We start from the raw sequence: 15,261 nt of genomic DNA, 5'->3' as shown, positions 1-15,261 counted from the left end.
ATTGTTCCTGTGTGCTTTAATTTGCCTTGGGCACAATTGCTGGAACAGAGCTGATGCATTAGCCATCTGTGTCACTTTATAGCCATGCAATTCTCATAAGTTAATGGGTCTTGATGGGATATCTGACCTTGGTGAATGCATGGTCACAAATTATTACTTGCATGATGTTGTGCAAGGGACCCCTGACCACTTCCATCATACATATAAAGTGACAAAATAGTTTTCTAGTTTATGTTTGGTACACCCCTGCTGATCTAGTGCATCATATGTACAATAGTTAACTTCTCAGTATGAAGGCTATCACAGACATGGGTGTATGCTAAGATCAGCAGACCAGCATTCCTGTGACTTCTACCATTTCCAAGGTGCATACAAATTGAGACCTACCTGATCAAGATTGCCACAGTAGGACATTTGCTAAACCATGTTTCAATTAGGGGACAGTGTCAGTTTGCTGTATACCCACAGATCACCCAACTTGGCAAATGTAGGATGATGAATGTGGCTAACTGTGATTTACAATACCTGATATAGGTACACAGGGCAATGAGTAACACATTTCAGGTGCAATGACTACACCTGTGCCCATGCATTCTGTCGCGGATGATCAAAATAGACAGTGTCATTATATATTTCTTTGTTGTTTTGATTTAGATAAATGACCAATCCATGTTTAGCATAAGATTGTCATCAAGTAACACGCAGGATCCCTGCCATCATGGTGTCACAGGGGTCATACACGGCTCTGGGTACACTGGCAATGTGGCATATGTAACCTACAGACACCATAGGCACACATATAATGGACCACAGAAAGCATAATAATTCATGAGCTAAACTCAACCCACATGAGCATCACACAGTAACTGATTGTCCCTTGATGCACAAGCCACAATACCTGAATGACTGGTATTGCAGTGCATCAGGAATGTGGCGTTGCATGTCTCTCATAACAACAAATGAAGAAATGGAGTACCTTCTATAAATGAATCTGCACCCAATTGAGTAATCATGTTTGTCACAACATGATTATTAGGGCCACTGCATGTGTGCATATGTGTGTGTATCACTCACTGGAGTGACACGGTCAATACATGTTTGCAGTGGTATGTCTGTTGGGGTGTCTACATGCCTGAGGTGCTGGTCTATCATATATAATGTCACACACAGTGAGTTTTTGTTCCAAGTGTTGTACAGTGCGCAGACATTGAGCACATTTCACTCTTACATGTTTTACAGGTGGGCAAGCCCCCTACAAAATCGGAGAAGTGGCTCGATTTGCAGACCCAGACATATCCAGTAAGTGTTAGTTCTGTGTTGTGTTTGCAGCTGTTGTGTGATTGACTCCTGTGTGTCGGATACATAGCAAGGTATGATGTGCTGGCACATGATCTGATATGTGACTTGACTGGAGTTTGACTTGTTTTTCCATATTTGAGTTGGACAATCAGTGGCGTAGAGTCATATTTTGGGAATCTAGTGCTCCTCTGTAGGCATGGGCAGGTGAACAGGGTGATATTTGTTGGTACATTTATGCCAATGAAAATTTTGGAGGTAGCCATTTTCATGATTTAGTCAGAAAGTCATACCCTGATTCACACAGCTGTGCTGTTAGATAGGAGATGTGTAGGCTGCGTCGGCATGTAATTCCTCAGGGACAATCTATGATCTATACTGTGATTTGGGCTGTTTAAGCTAATTTTGAGGAAGTGTTTCAATATCATCAGTAGCTGTATCACACAATGATGTAACTAATGTTGGCTTTCTCTTTTTTTACAGCTGCCAACATGGATGCCAATTAGATCTGAGAATTCCAGAGGAGGGCGATGCGTTACCGCCACATTCTGGATGTTGAGTCTGGGTTCCGCCACATGGCACGGCGTTATCACCATGAGATAGCCACAGGGGTATGGAGGGCATTTGCCCAAGGGGCGATCCGTGCCCACCACAGCCGCCACCACCAGCACCGCCACTCCGACCCAAGTGGCACCAAGGAGGACAGCCACCGTTGCAGTTCTCTCAACATCATCCACTCCTGGCCCACTAACAGCAGCTCCTGCACCTCCCCCTCCACGCATGGCACCGGTACAAGCACAACCATCCACCAGTGGCACACAGACCACCCCTGCTGCAGTCATTGACAATGTGGAATTTATGAACATGCGACGTGACATGCAACGGATGTTGAGCAGGATGGGCAGGCTGCAGCAGAAGATGTCCTGCAATAGCAGGAGACTGCGTGGGATGAAGAAGATCCTGAGGAGGGAAAACTTGTGACTGTTTGACCCTCATCCATGATTCCCTCCCCTCCCTCCTCTTTCCTGGTTCTTATATTAAGTGGGTTTAGGGGGCTTAGTGTTAGGTTAGAATAGGCTGTTAGTTTAGTTAGTATAAGTGGGTTGGGGTGGAGGGAATTATGTTTTTACATGTGTATTTTTTGTGGGTGGGTGGGTGGGGTATGATGTTATGGCTTTTGTGTATAAAACAAATCAAAAATACAAAAAAATATTTTAAAAAAATACAAAAAATATATTTATTTGTTTAGGATAACATAGTATGTGTTTAGGTGAGTATATGTTGTCCTACATGTGTTCCGTCATATAAGGAGGGTGGGAGGTTGATGTTTAGAGTGTATAGTTAAATGTGATAAGTAAGTTTAGCTTAGGGTAGTTAGGGCCAGTTATGGGTAATGTGTACTTAGGATAAGTTAGGTTAGTTCAGGTATTTTCCCTAGTTTTAGTATCCTTTTTTACTGTTAAATAAATATTTAGGTACTCCTTTACAGTATGTGTCATATGCTTGGGGATCAGGGCTTTGGCATGGGTAAACAGTGTCAATTTAGTATTTGCATTTGTGTTCATCCTGTATCCAAATCCCATTATTGACATGGTTATCCCCAATTCCAATTGAGCTGTCACATTGGCAGCTACACCAAAGCGACTTCTCTATGCATCTGCCATCCATTGCACCCACCACTCAGGGTTACTATGGTTCCCAATGTGTTGTTAAGTTTGGATGTGTGTTTTTAATCTGTCATCGTTATAGACCTGATTTGGACTCTTGGGCACTGTGGTACGTCTGCCTGCAGCCTGATGTTCATGTGAACCCTGATAAGGTAAGTGATGGTATAATCTTATGCAGTATTGTATACATAACTCACACCTATCATTTCTTACATTGTACTCCCACGCCACATATTTGTCCATATACTCTTACACATCTACTCCTGCTATATGGTGTGTGTGATGAAAGTTTATAGTCAGATGTCACATACATAAAGATTGTCTACAAGGGACTTTTGCACACATTCATTTTCTGCTTAAACATCCCTGGAAGTGAACTTTTTCAGTCCAACACAGCATTATACTGTTAGTTTTCTATTTACTACAGAAATAACCCTCAGGAAGCGCAGATGATGATACAATCCAGACCCCAGTGCAAAGTTATCAGCCCACATTCTTTCAACACTGTTATTGACATTCTATGGCCCTTGACATGTGACATACATCACTAATCTCCTACACAGTTGATGTGTCACATTACACAGAGACAAAGTGGTTGTGTAAGTGCTATTTATTTTAAAGTGCTGAAGTGCAATATTTACATAGTCCAGGATTGTGAGTCCATTAGTGTGACACATTCGATTGTGATGCTACACAGGTGCAATGGGACATGTCATTGGACATGCTGGGGTGAAGTACCATACAGTGCAGAGGAACATGAATTGCCAATGAGGTAGTTGAAACAATCACAGAGCATAGTGTCAAGGTAAACAGTGGGCTGGAGAACAGTGCATGTGAGCAGCTGTTACAAGACTGGCATGTTAACAAGCACAGGACCTAGGATATAATTGCCCATTTGGCATGGCCTTCTGCTACCGGATACTCTTACGGTGAAGGGGATCTGTTCCACTTCTTCTTCTTCTGATGTGTGTGTTGTCTCCTCTGCCCTTGGTGGTGGTGGGTTTGAAGGGGCAACACACACTTCAGTGTTTGAAGACGTGGGGTCGGAAATCCCGTAGCTGCCAACTGTGGGGCTATTAAGGGCAGTACTGCTGGTTCTTAAGTATGGCAGCTACATCACTGTGGTAGGCAGCCAGGTCGGCCCTGAGGGGGTCATGATTGCATTTGTGCATGCAGTGAAAGGTTTGGTGTGCAAGGTGTTGTGGCAACTCCCTTACTGCAGTGCTGATTTCCTCTACACTTTGTTGAAGTCCTTGCAGGATAGATGTTTGCACTTGCATGGCTGCTGTCTGTTCTACAGATGACATCATGCACGAACGCACCCCCTCAAGGCTGGTTGCCATATTTTGCATCCCCACCCGCACCTTCTTGGCCAGCTCCCGCTGTACTCCAACTACGGTCCTCTCAAAGTTGGTGCAAGTATCATCAGAGTCCTCATCTGGGTTGGAGCTGGCAGGTCATACAATTGGGGTGGTGGGTGGCTCCCCTGTGATGGCTGCTACTTCTGTGCTCCTTCTTGTGACTGAAGGTGGGGTATGGAGGTTTCCAAGGACATCTTGGAGGGTCTGCTGGCTAACTTTTGTCAGCTCGTCATCCATGTCATCAGGGAATTCCAGAACAGGCATAATCCCAGGAGAGCCATTGTCCTCTGCAATGAGATATTGTACAATTAGTGTGTCTGTGTTGTGGCATTTGTAATGTGACTTGCCTGACTTCCTATCCGTTGCACATAGTGATCTTGGTACCTGTTCATTGTTCCTGTCATTAAGATTAGCAGTTTCCCAGGCCTGTGCCCACCTGCATGGCACATGTAGTGTGGGAAGTTTGGGGAAATGTCTGCCTCACATCCTCTTGGTGTAGGTTCTGCCCAAATTCTATGTTGCCACCTTCTTGTCCTACTTAACCCTCCGCCTACTTCCATTATCATGGTGTGGCCTTGTAATGGCTGTGGGTGTTCTGATGGTACTTGCACCACACTTAACAATCTGGAACTGACCCAGTCTCTGATATTTCACATCCACCTACATGTTGCTGAGACCTAGCATATACTATGTATAGCATTGGTATGGCACAATACAGGTGTCAGCATTCGTACTGTGTACTGCTGATGTTGGGCAATGTGTGCTACATTGGATTGCACTGATGGTCCTAGCAGTGTTCCACTTACTCTTATGACTGTGCAGGTGTGTTTCACTAGCTGGCAACATATATCCTCCCCCTCAATGCTGTTGTCTTAGCACTATGACACTTGAGATGTTGCATGGTGGCATTGCAGCTATTGTGACACAGGCACATGGTAGACCCTGACATGTGCAGCATGGGTGTGACATTACTGCTGTGTACCTCATAATGTTACATACAATACCTGATGTTTGTAGCGCCTATAGACATGAGCATTTGACAGGATTTGCTCATTTTTATTAATTACGGGGATTGATAATGTTGTCATCCTGAACCCTCTATTTTGGGTGTGTTTGATCTATGGGCACGTAACTGCCGTTAGCTACTTGACCTGCACACACAGCAGAGGTGGTAGTGGCAACTGCTGTCATTGGTAAATACCACTAGCAGATATGGCCTGAGACTGGAAATTGAGCCCTAGTTCATGTAGCGACAATACCAGCTGTCGTGTGACAGCAGGCCAGTTTTACATTGTACCCTACCCTCCGGGACTGGCTTTGCTTTTCCAACATCCTTGGCATGGCAGAGTACCCCCATGCAAAGGTTGTTGGTGTAGTGATGTGCTGTGCCCCAGGTTTGCCCCACACAGCCCATGCCCCCGTGCCGTGCCCCTTTGCCCTTTCTACTACCTGATTATCATGGCTGACATGCATTGTGTAGAAGGTATGCCCCCCGCTTGCAATTAACAAATAGGCATTTTTGTTCCCCATGCCACTTACCCTGCATCTGTGTTGCATCCTGGTAGTCTGCGCTGTCCTGTCCTTGAATCCCTGTGACGATCTCCTCTGGGATGACGGCTGCCACCATCTCCTCCATCTGGTCCAGGGCCTCCTGCAGTGCTGGACTCCCGCCTCCAGTCTGCAGTGCTGCCTTCCTGTTCCTTGCCATTTTTTCCTTGGTCCTGCGCTTGCAGTCATGCCAGCGTTTCTTGCCCTCAGTGACTGTTCTCCGTACTTCTGCCACACTGTTGATCTTATCGACAATTTGTTGCCAAATTGCCTCTCTCCTACCAATTGGCAATTTAAAGGTGACAAATAGTTGGTGCTGGTGTTCCGTCACCTCTTTCACCAGTATTTCATGCTCCTCTGCACTGAACGGACACTTCCTTTTCTTCTTCTCCCTCTCCTGGGTCTTGTGTTGGTCCTCCTGGCTGGTTCCTGGTTGGTTGTCATCTTCTTGGTGTCTGTCATGGCTTCTGGGATCCATTTTGGGGCACCTTTGCACATTTTGCTCTGTTTGTGCCACTTTTTGATGGCGAAAAATGGCACACATACGGTTTGCGACGTCGTAAACCGGATGAAAGTCATTTTCGCTGTGTTAACGTCATTTTTCTTTACGACGTGGCACATTGGTTTGTGTAAAAAAAAATTACTCTAACCAGTAGTTTGCGCCGCCGAGCGTCAAAGTATAACGTTGATACCTGGGTGGCGCAAACAAATGGTGTTAGCTGGCATTAACATTTTTTACGCAAAACTGCGTTGACGCAGTTTTGCATCAAAAAGTATAAATATGGCCCTAAGTCTCTAATTTCTTTTCTCTTATTAGGAATATACGTACACCAATGCATAGAATTAATCATTCTACAAACTCCGCCATCCTTCGCTAAAAGAATGTCTAAAGCAAGACAATTCTGAAGAGTCATAGCTCTTTCAGAAGCTAGTTCAGTATCCATTAGGAGTATGGCTCTTGAAAAATTTGTCAGTATGTTATCCCCAATAGTAGGCAACTTTTGAATCTTTATCAAATTCAGAAAAACTCCCACTGAAGGAATCATTGCACCAAATATACTTCCCACTATACCAGAAGAAGACTCCCTCCTCTGTCTCCTATGATGTAATTCAGTCATTTTTGGAAACGTATTCAAATCATCCATTTGGTAAATCTTTGGGAAAACTATCCCTAAGTAATACGTCCCATACCATCCTCTTGGAAGATGTTAATAAGCATTAAGACCACAGATATAATAAATTCCTGGAATTGCCGGGTCCTGTCCATTCAACATAAACGTCCATTTACTCTGAAAGAAAAACACATGCTTACATTCACTTGTTCCCACAAATAAAGTGTCAGTGCATGATTTAGGCCTATATATACAAAGTTTCCCTACGTTTTGCACATCTAAATCTAATCTCCCTTGCGTTTTAATTGCACTATAAGCATTATCCATCCTGTAAGTCCTTTTCTCTAAGCCTTTTTCTAACTTCTACTTCAATGCCTTCCTCCTGTCATCTGTGTGATCTAAGAAGCTTTTATTTAAAGGTGTAAGCAAGCATGTTAGATTTTCCCTGTGTGCATAAGCTATGCCAAACATCAATGTAGGTTCAAAGAAACCTCTAACTAATACTACTTCATTATCTTTAGCTACTCTACTCAAATACGTTATTTTAGGGCCAAACAAAAACACGACATCATGATTCCAGTAAAAGTACTGAATGTACTCCTGGTTATAAAATCTTGTTAGTAGCAGACTACAACATATTCCATATGTTAAAGGCAGACTATGGTACGTAACTCCTTCCTTAACTGATGAAGGAATCTGCGTACACACATAACAATTCCCCACATCCATCGTCTCAACATACTCACTCAACAAGCGATAGAAGACATTCGAAGAAAGTTCTCCTTGCGCATTAGTATCCTCATGCCAGTACTTCTCATACAACCTGAACCTTTATATTGCCGTTAGTACAGCAGTTGTCTCAAAAGCAGAAGTATGGTTGGCTTCACTTTTATCAAGAACAGCCATACCCACAATCAACACCACAAACAATATCCCACAGATAATTGCCAAACCAATATTCAGATATTTACAGTGCCTAGTACTCCTACCCTGCTGGCTAACGTTACACATAATCTGTAAAGAATCAGAAAGCAGAAGAAAAATTTAGAAAAACTGCAACTAAATCAAAAACAAACAACTCTTCTTTCAGCAGTTATTTACAGCTTTCAGTCTCACTTCCAGGAACCCTTGTCAAAATCGGTAAGCAGCTTGTCAAAACCATGTTTCAAAAGTCAAATCAGGCTATCAATGTGTCTTCCGGTTACTTTCAATAGTTTCTTTCTCAAAAATGTTCTCTGAGATTGTTTCAACAGTTCAGTTCAACAGCTTCCTTCAAGTGAAAAAATACTGACCCAGAATGTCTCTATCAAAACAAAAAGACAAAAATTCTTGCTGCCATTCACTTGTAGTTGCATACGCCCATTCAGGACCTGCGTATCTTCGACTTGCTATTCCCTTTCTCTTCAACTTTCAATCACCATTCAATTCTCCTTTACTTAGATCTTCTCTCCTTGTATTTACTTCTTCCTCGATTGTTGTCTCAACAACCACTTCCTTTCCCTTTCCTTGCGACTCCAGACACTTATCTTATTTCAGTGGACCTTTTGTCAGAGTTCTCTTCAGAGTCGAACTTAAAACTTCCCCTTGTTCTATGGTGTTTTCTCCTGACAGACCTGCAACAGGTTCAGGAGGAGTCAGATCACAGTGACTTTGATCCACCTTAACTCCTTTCCCCTCTGGGTCTGGCAATTGCTCTGTTTGTCTCTCAAGATCATCTGAATAGCTCTCCTTCTGCCTCAGTTGAGATAGGCTCTCTGTCACCCTCCTGGACGTCTTCTCCTTCGTCTCTCACAGGAGTGACTGAACCGTCCTCAAAGGACTCAGATCCGGTCTCAGTTCCTCTTTGTTCTATTTCTGGCTGTGAGACTTGTTTCACTGTTGTTGGTACTCTCAACAACTCTTCTTCCTCATGATCCAGTTGACATGCCACTTTCTTCATGTGACTGGCATGGATCCAATTCGGAATTCCAGCGCACTTCTCAGCTGTGGTAGTTGTCAGAACTACCTGAAATGGTCCTTTCCAATGAAGCTCCAAACATGTTTTCCTCATTTGTTTCCGGACCACAACCTAGTGTCCAGCTCTCAGGTTGTGCCCTGGGTCATGGATCGGTGGCAGTGTGGTGGCTTGCACCTGCTGAGGGAAAGAGCGAACCACATCAGCCAGGCCTTTCCAGTAGTCCAATACCATATCATCTGTAATGCTGACAAGTGTATTTGCAGGCACCGCTGGCAACCTCATGGCTCAGCCCATAAGGATCTCATGCGACGACAGTCCTGTCTTCTTGTCGGGTGTGTTCCTCATTGACATCAAAACTAAAGGCAACGCATAGGGCCATTTCAAATTAGTGGATTCACACATCTTTGCAACTCTTGACTTCAAGGTACCATTCATCCGCTCCACCAGTCCTGATGCTTCAGGGCTGTAACTACAATGCAACTTCTGCTCAATGTTCAATGCTGCACACAGTAATTTATTTACTTCATTGTTGAAGTGACTTCCCCTATCTGATTCTAAAGAGATCGGAAACCTGAAACGCGGTATCAGTTCCCTAAGCAGTAGTTTCACTACTGTGAGACTGTCATTTCGTCGTGTAGGGTCAGCTTCAATCCAGTGACTAAAAAATGCAAACAATCACCAACACATATCTCAAACCTCCACACACAGGCTTCTCAATAAAATCCATCTGCATTTTGCTGAATGGACCTCCTGCTCTTCCAGTGTGGCTCAAATTAACAACTGTCCCTTTCCCCACGTTTAATTGTTGGCAAAATACACAACGTTGGCAAAGTGCTTTAGCAACCTGTCTAAACCTTGGGATGAACCAATCATGTTTGAACAACTGAATCATGGCATCCCTCCCAACATGTGCTTGACCATGATAATATCTAGCCATTTGAGACAACATACTATTTGGCAAAACTAATGGACCCTCTCCTGAAACCCACAACTCATCTTGTCTTTGCACACATTTAATCTTGCTCCAGGAAAATTTTTCCTCCCTGTCAGCATTATTCTGCAACATTTTCAATTCCTCCAAGGTGTCAAATACTTTCAATGCAAAACTTTGACATGTTTCGTCTTCTTCGGGTAACAGTTCCCACTTATCTTTGAACAATGTACAGTTCAATGCTCAAAACCTTGCGACTTGATCTGCATAGCCATTTCCCAATAATACAAAGGCCTGAGACTTCAGATGTGTACTGCATTTCACCATGGCAATATTTTCAGGCATTTGAATAGCATGTAACAGTTCTTTAATCCTTTCACCTTTCTCACTGGTGAACCAGAAGAGGTCACAAAACCTCTCTGTGACCACGACTGGCCAAATTCATGGACTACTCCAAATCCATACTGGCTATCCATATACACTGAAACTTTCAGCTGAGCAGAAACATGGCACGCTCTAGTAAGGACTACCAGTTCTGCTACTTGAGCAGAGTACACTCCTGGAAGCCATGAAGCTTCCATAATACCAGTAATTGTGCACACAGCATATCCTGCTCTCAATGTCCCTGCATTGTCTCTCAGACAGGAACCATAAATAAAGATAATTTGGTCATTCTCTTCCAACCGGGTATCTCTAATTTGCCCAAGTCAGTTACTTCAAGACAATCATGCTCAACATCTTCCAATTGCTCAATTTCAACATTTTCATTTGGGAGTAAGGTTGCTGGGTTCAGCATTGTACATCTTTTCAATGACACATTTGGTGACCCTAGAATACTCGTTTCATATCTGGTCAGCCTTGCACCAGTCAAGTATTGGGTTTTCGTCCTTTTCAGTAAAATTTCAATAGGGTGAGGGACCATTATAGTCACGGGATGTCCCATCACAATGCCCTCACACTGTGTAAGGCTTTGACCAACCGCTGCAACTGTGCGCAAACAACCTGGTAAGGCTGCTGCAACTGGGCCCAAAGTAGCTGAAAAATATGCTACTGGGCAATTTACACCTCCATGGACCTGTATCAAGACAGACAAACAACATCCATCACGCTCATGACAAAACAATGTGAAAGGTCAGGCATACCTAAAGCTGGAGCCTTGCACAGACTCTCTCTCAATTCAGTCAACGCTTTCATTCCAGCCTGGTCTAACACTATAGGATCAGTGACTTCCTTATGAGTCAGCTTCTGCAATAGTCTCAAAATGACTGAAAAATTTGGAATCCATTGGTGATACTATCCTACCATCCCTTAAAACATCCTGACATCTCTCTGAGTAGTAGGGGGATTTATCTGTAATATGGCTGTAATCTTTTCTCTGGATATCTTTCTTGATCCTTTCTCAATCTGGTGACCCAAGTATTTCACTACTTTCTGACAGTATTGCAATTTAAGCAGAGACACTTTGTAACCATTCTTTCCCAAATGGTTCAGTAAGGCAATCGTATAATACTTGCACTCGTCTTTTGTTTGAGACGCAATCAGCAAGACATCAATGTATTGCACCAAGGTCGATTTGAAAGGCGAGTCCAACAACTCCAAATTCTTTTTCAAGATCTGATTGAATATGGAAGGTGACTCTAAAAACCCTTGAGGAATTCTGCACCAACAACAAACTTGATCCATAAATCTGAAACAAAATAGAAATTGGCTATCCTCATGAAGAGTCACAGAAAGGAAGGCTTGCAACAAGTCAATGACAGTGAACCACTCAGCATCACATGGAATCTGAAACATTATCACAGCTGGATTTGGCACCACAGGACAACATTTGACCACAAGCTCATTTATTTTTCTGAAGTCCTGGACAATTCGAACTTTCCCACAGGGCTTTTGCAAACCCATAATCAGTGAATTCGATGGACTGCTCAGTACTTCCTTCAAAACCCCTGGCTTTACAAAGTCTGCAATTATCGGGGTAACCTTCATAAGGACATCTTGTGGCATGTGGTACTGCAGAATGTGAGGAAAAAAAATGCATTTGGCTTTACAGTAACTTTAACTGGCTCAACTCCCTTTATCAGATCTACTTCTTTTTCTGTCAAATCCCACACTTTCTCCTTAACCGTTCCCTGCAGATCAGAATGAAGCTCCTTCACTGTGAACATCGGGAAAAATTCAATCAGAGGGTACTCCTCATTTGCAGTTTCACCTTCTATCTCTGGGGTTTGGTCATCTTCATCATCACTATTCGTCTGAATCTCAAATCCATAATTTAAACAAGTAATTGAACATCTTGTTTTACACAGCAAGTCTCTTCCCAGTAGGGATACCGGACTTGAATCGCAGACTACACATTTGTGCAATCCCTGAAAGTTGCCAATTTTAACCTGAACTGGTTCTGTAATTGGGTTGGTCAAATACTGATTCGCTACTCCTACAATCTGAACTGTTTTACCTGAAAGGGGCAGGTTTGGAACTTCTGCACTTCTCACTGTAGAGTGTGTAACTCCCTGTCAACCAAGAATGAAACTCTGTGACCCATAACCTTTCCCTTCACATAGGGACCTCTCTGATCTATTTCTAAGGAAGTTTCACATGGCTCCTCATCTGAACTGTTGCTCATCCAATCATCATTTATTCCATTCTCACTGTGTAACAGGAATTGGTGCACTGTGTCATTACTTTGGTTAAGCCTCTGACCTGTGACCTGTTGTGAAAGCATCATCTGTTGCTGTTCCATTGGGGCTTGAGGTATTTGAATTTGCTGTCTAGGTAACATGGGAACCTGCTGTTGCACTGGCTGCAACTGTGTCATTTGTACACATGGCATTTGCACCTGCTGCATGTGTTGAAAATTCTGCCCTTGATTCACATTATTTTGAAAATGTGGATTAGAACATCTCGGTCCTCTCATGTTCTGGAACAAATTGATGTCTTTACTTTGCTGAACGACACCTTCCTGCGCCATCATTGGACACTCCCATTTCCCGTGTCCAACGGCTCAGCAAAAGTGACATAGCAATTACTTCTTCATTCCCTGTACATCATTCTGAACCCCTACAGTACCCAAGTCTGGACCACACTTCACATTACCTCTGCAACCTCTACCTCTCATCAGAGGCTCAAACATCATATTTCACTGCTGCTGCTGTGCTAACTGTTGTGGAAAATTCCCTTGCATTCCCGTTTGAGGCGCTTTAATCTGCATCACCATTGCCTTCTCTTTCAGCTTTCTCTGCTTAAACTCAATCTCATCACTGCAGTACTTTGCATACTGCAACACCTCATCAACCGGATTTGCTTGCCAGCAAATCAAATGACTCTTAATTATGTGGCTAATTTCAGGTCTCAACACTTCCACAAATCTGAACATAAAATGAATCATGTCTTTCGCCTCAATTGTCTCTGTACCACTGTAATGTTTGAATGCCTGCAACAATATCTCATAATACGCATATATTGACTCAATTGCTTCCTGAGCTGTCTTGTCAATCCTCTAACAATCAATATTCTTGGGAAAAATTCTCATTTTCAAAAATTCAATCACCTTATAATGATATTTCATTACCTCAGGAGATGGTGCACCTGTATTCTTGTCTCTCTCTTGTTGTCTTGTTGGCCAATCTACACTCCTCTTACATTCATTCCACAGATCATCTGGAGCCATTATCTCTAGCAACGTGTTACAGTCCTCCCACAGGCACTTCACAAGTTTCACAAACCTGTCTGTCTGCTGATACCACTCTTCTGGCTTCTCTCTCAATTTTGGATAATCATTTGTAAATGATAGAATGTCACTTCTGCTCAAAGAGACATGAATAAAGTTCTCTCATGGAATCTCTCTCATTGGTAAAATTTTGATTGGATCTTCATCCTGCTGCATATTTGCATTCAGCTCCACAGAATCCCTTTTCCTTGTCTCTTTCCTTTACCCATCTGCCTTCCCATTTGGCTAATTCTCTCCAAGTCTGGGCTCTTTGAAGCAATTTCTTAAGGTGTGCCTTCATTCCGGCAGATCTCATGTGTTCAAAATCTTTAGCCTCAAAATCTAATTTGTAACTCTTTTCCAAATGCTTTTTCTTCTCTATTTCTATGACGTACTTTGCTGCCAGGTCTCCTAGTTTCTGATGCACATTGCTTACTTCCCTTGTAACCTTTGTGGAAAAATATCTCAACTCGGCTTCTGTGTAGGATTCTAACCTATTTACACCCACCGTTCCCTCAGTAAGTTCACCTGCTTCCATGCTTAGCCTACCATAATTCAAACACTCCTTTTCCTTAGGAGCACTCTGCAGGGTATTCTGCTTGTCTAACCATTCCGTCAACTGATGAGCTGTCAATCCTTGCAATGAAATATTACTGGCTTGGACTGGTGGCACCTGCTGTGCATCTGCATTCGGGGTCTGCGATGTCAACAATTTCAAACTCTGGCTAACGTTTGCCCCTTTCATAGTACCTGGAAGTGCCACAAATGGACTGAGGTCAAACAATGATCTTGATCTGTCAATAGTCTTCACCTACAGTAGATTTCTTCTTTGCAAACAGGGGTACAGCTGGACCAACAGTAATGAGTAATGATATAGCATCTGGGGTTGTTCTGGTACTTAAGCTCTGTGGGAGAGTAACTCCCATGTTCTAATTCATCATTGAGCATATATCTGACTATGTCCCTTTTACTGGAGTGAATCTTGGCATTACCTGCGGCTGCACTTGGGCAGTAAAAGTGGAGTTTGTTCAGTCTGAACCAACATCAGTCTTGGGAAAACCTGTTCCCTAGGCACCATTAAGTTCGAAGTTGTTTCCATAATGGGCACATCAGGGTAAATTCTCTGAACCTGTGGCGGTTGCACCTGATTTTGCACTACACGAGTAGTAGGCACATTAAGACCTCTCTGCATCGCATTCTTTGTCAGGCTAGCATTAACCTGCATCGGACTCATTGTCCCATTAACCTGTGTCAGAGCTGTCGGATCAGCACTGGTGCTCAGACCACTCTCATGTACTGCATATGGTGGTGGGTGGTTTCTCAATAACTGTAAAATAAACTCATCATCATCTGATTCCTCCTCCACTGTTGAAGACATTCAAGCCTCCTTACTTTCGGATGGACTTCTGTTAGTCGTTTTAGTAGCTTTCCTTCCTTCGTTCTCATTGTCCTGCGTAATTGCAGGAAACAACTTAATTCCGTGCTAAGTCTCCAGCCCCCAAACTCTCTGATCACTGTCCCACCTAGCCACTATAAAAGTATTTTCTTTCTTTCTCATCCTCCTCTCGAATTTCTGTTGTTATTGCTGCCTCGCTACTAGCTCCTACATCGCTAATGCCTCAAACTGTGCTAGTCTCAGAAGGGGCTTCAATTCATATAGCACCATCCCTAAATGCTCTAGAA

This window comes from Pleurodeles waltl, chromosome 5 (genome assembly GCF_031143425.1).
Source record: "Pleurodeles waltl isolate 20211129_DDA chromosome 5, aPleWal1.hap1.20221129, whole genome shotgun sequence".
NCBI lineage: Eukaryota > Metazoa > Chordata > Amphibia > Caudata > Salamandridae > Pleurodeles > Pleurodeles waltl.
This window is presented reverse-complemented; position numbering follows the sequence as displayed.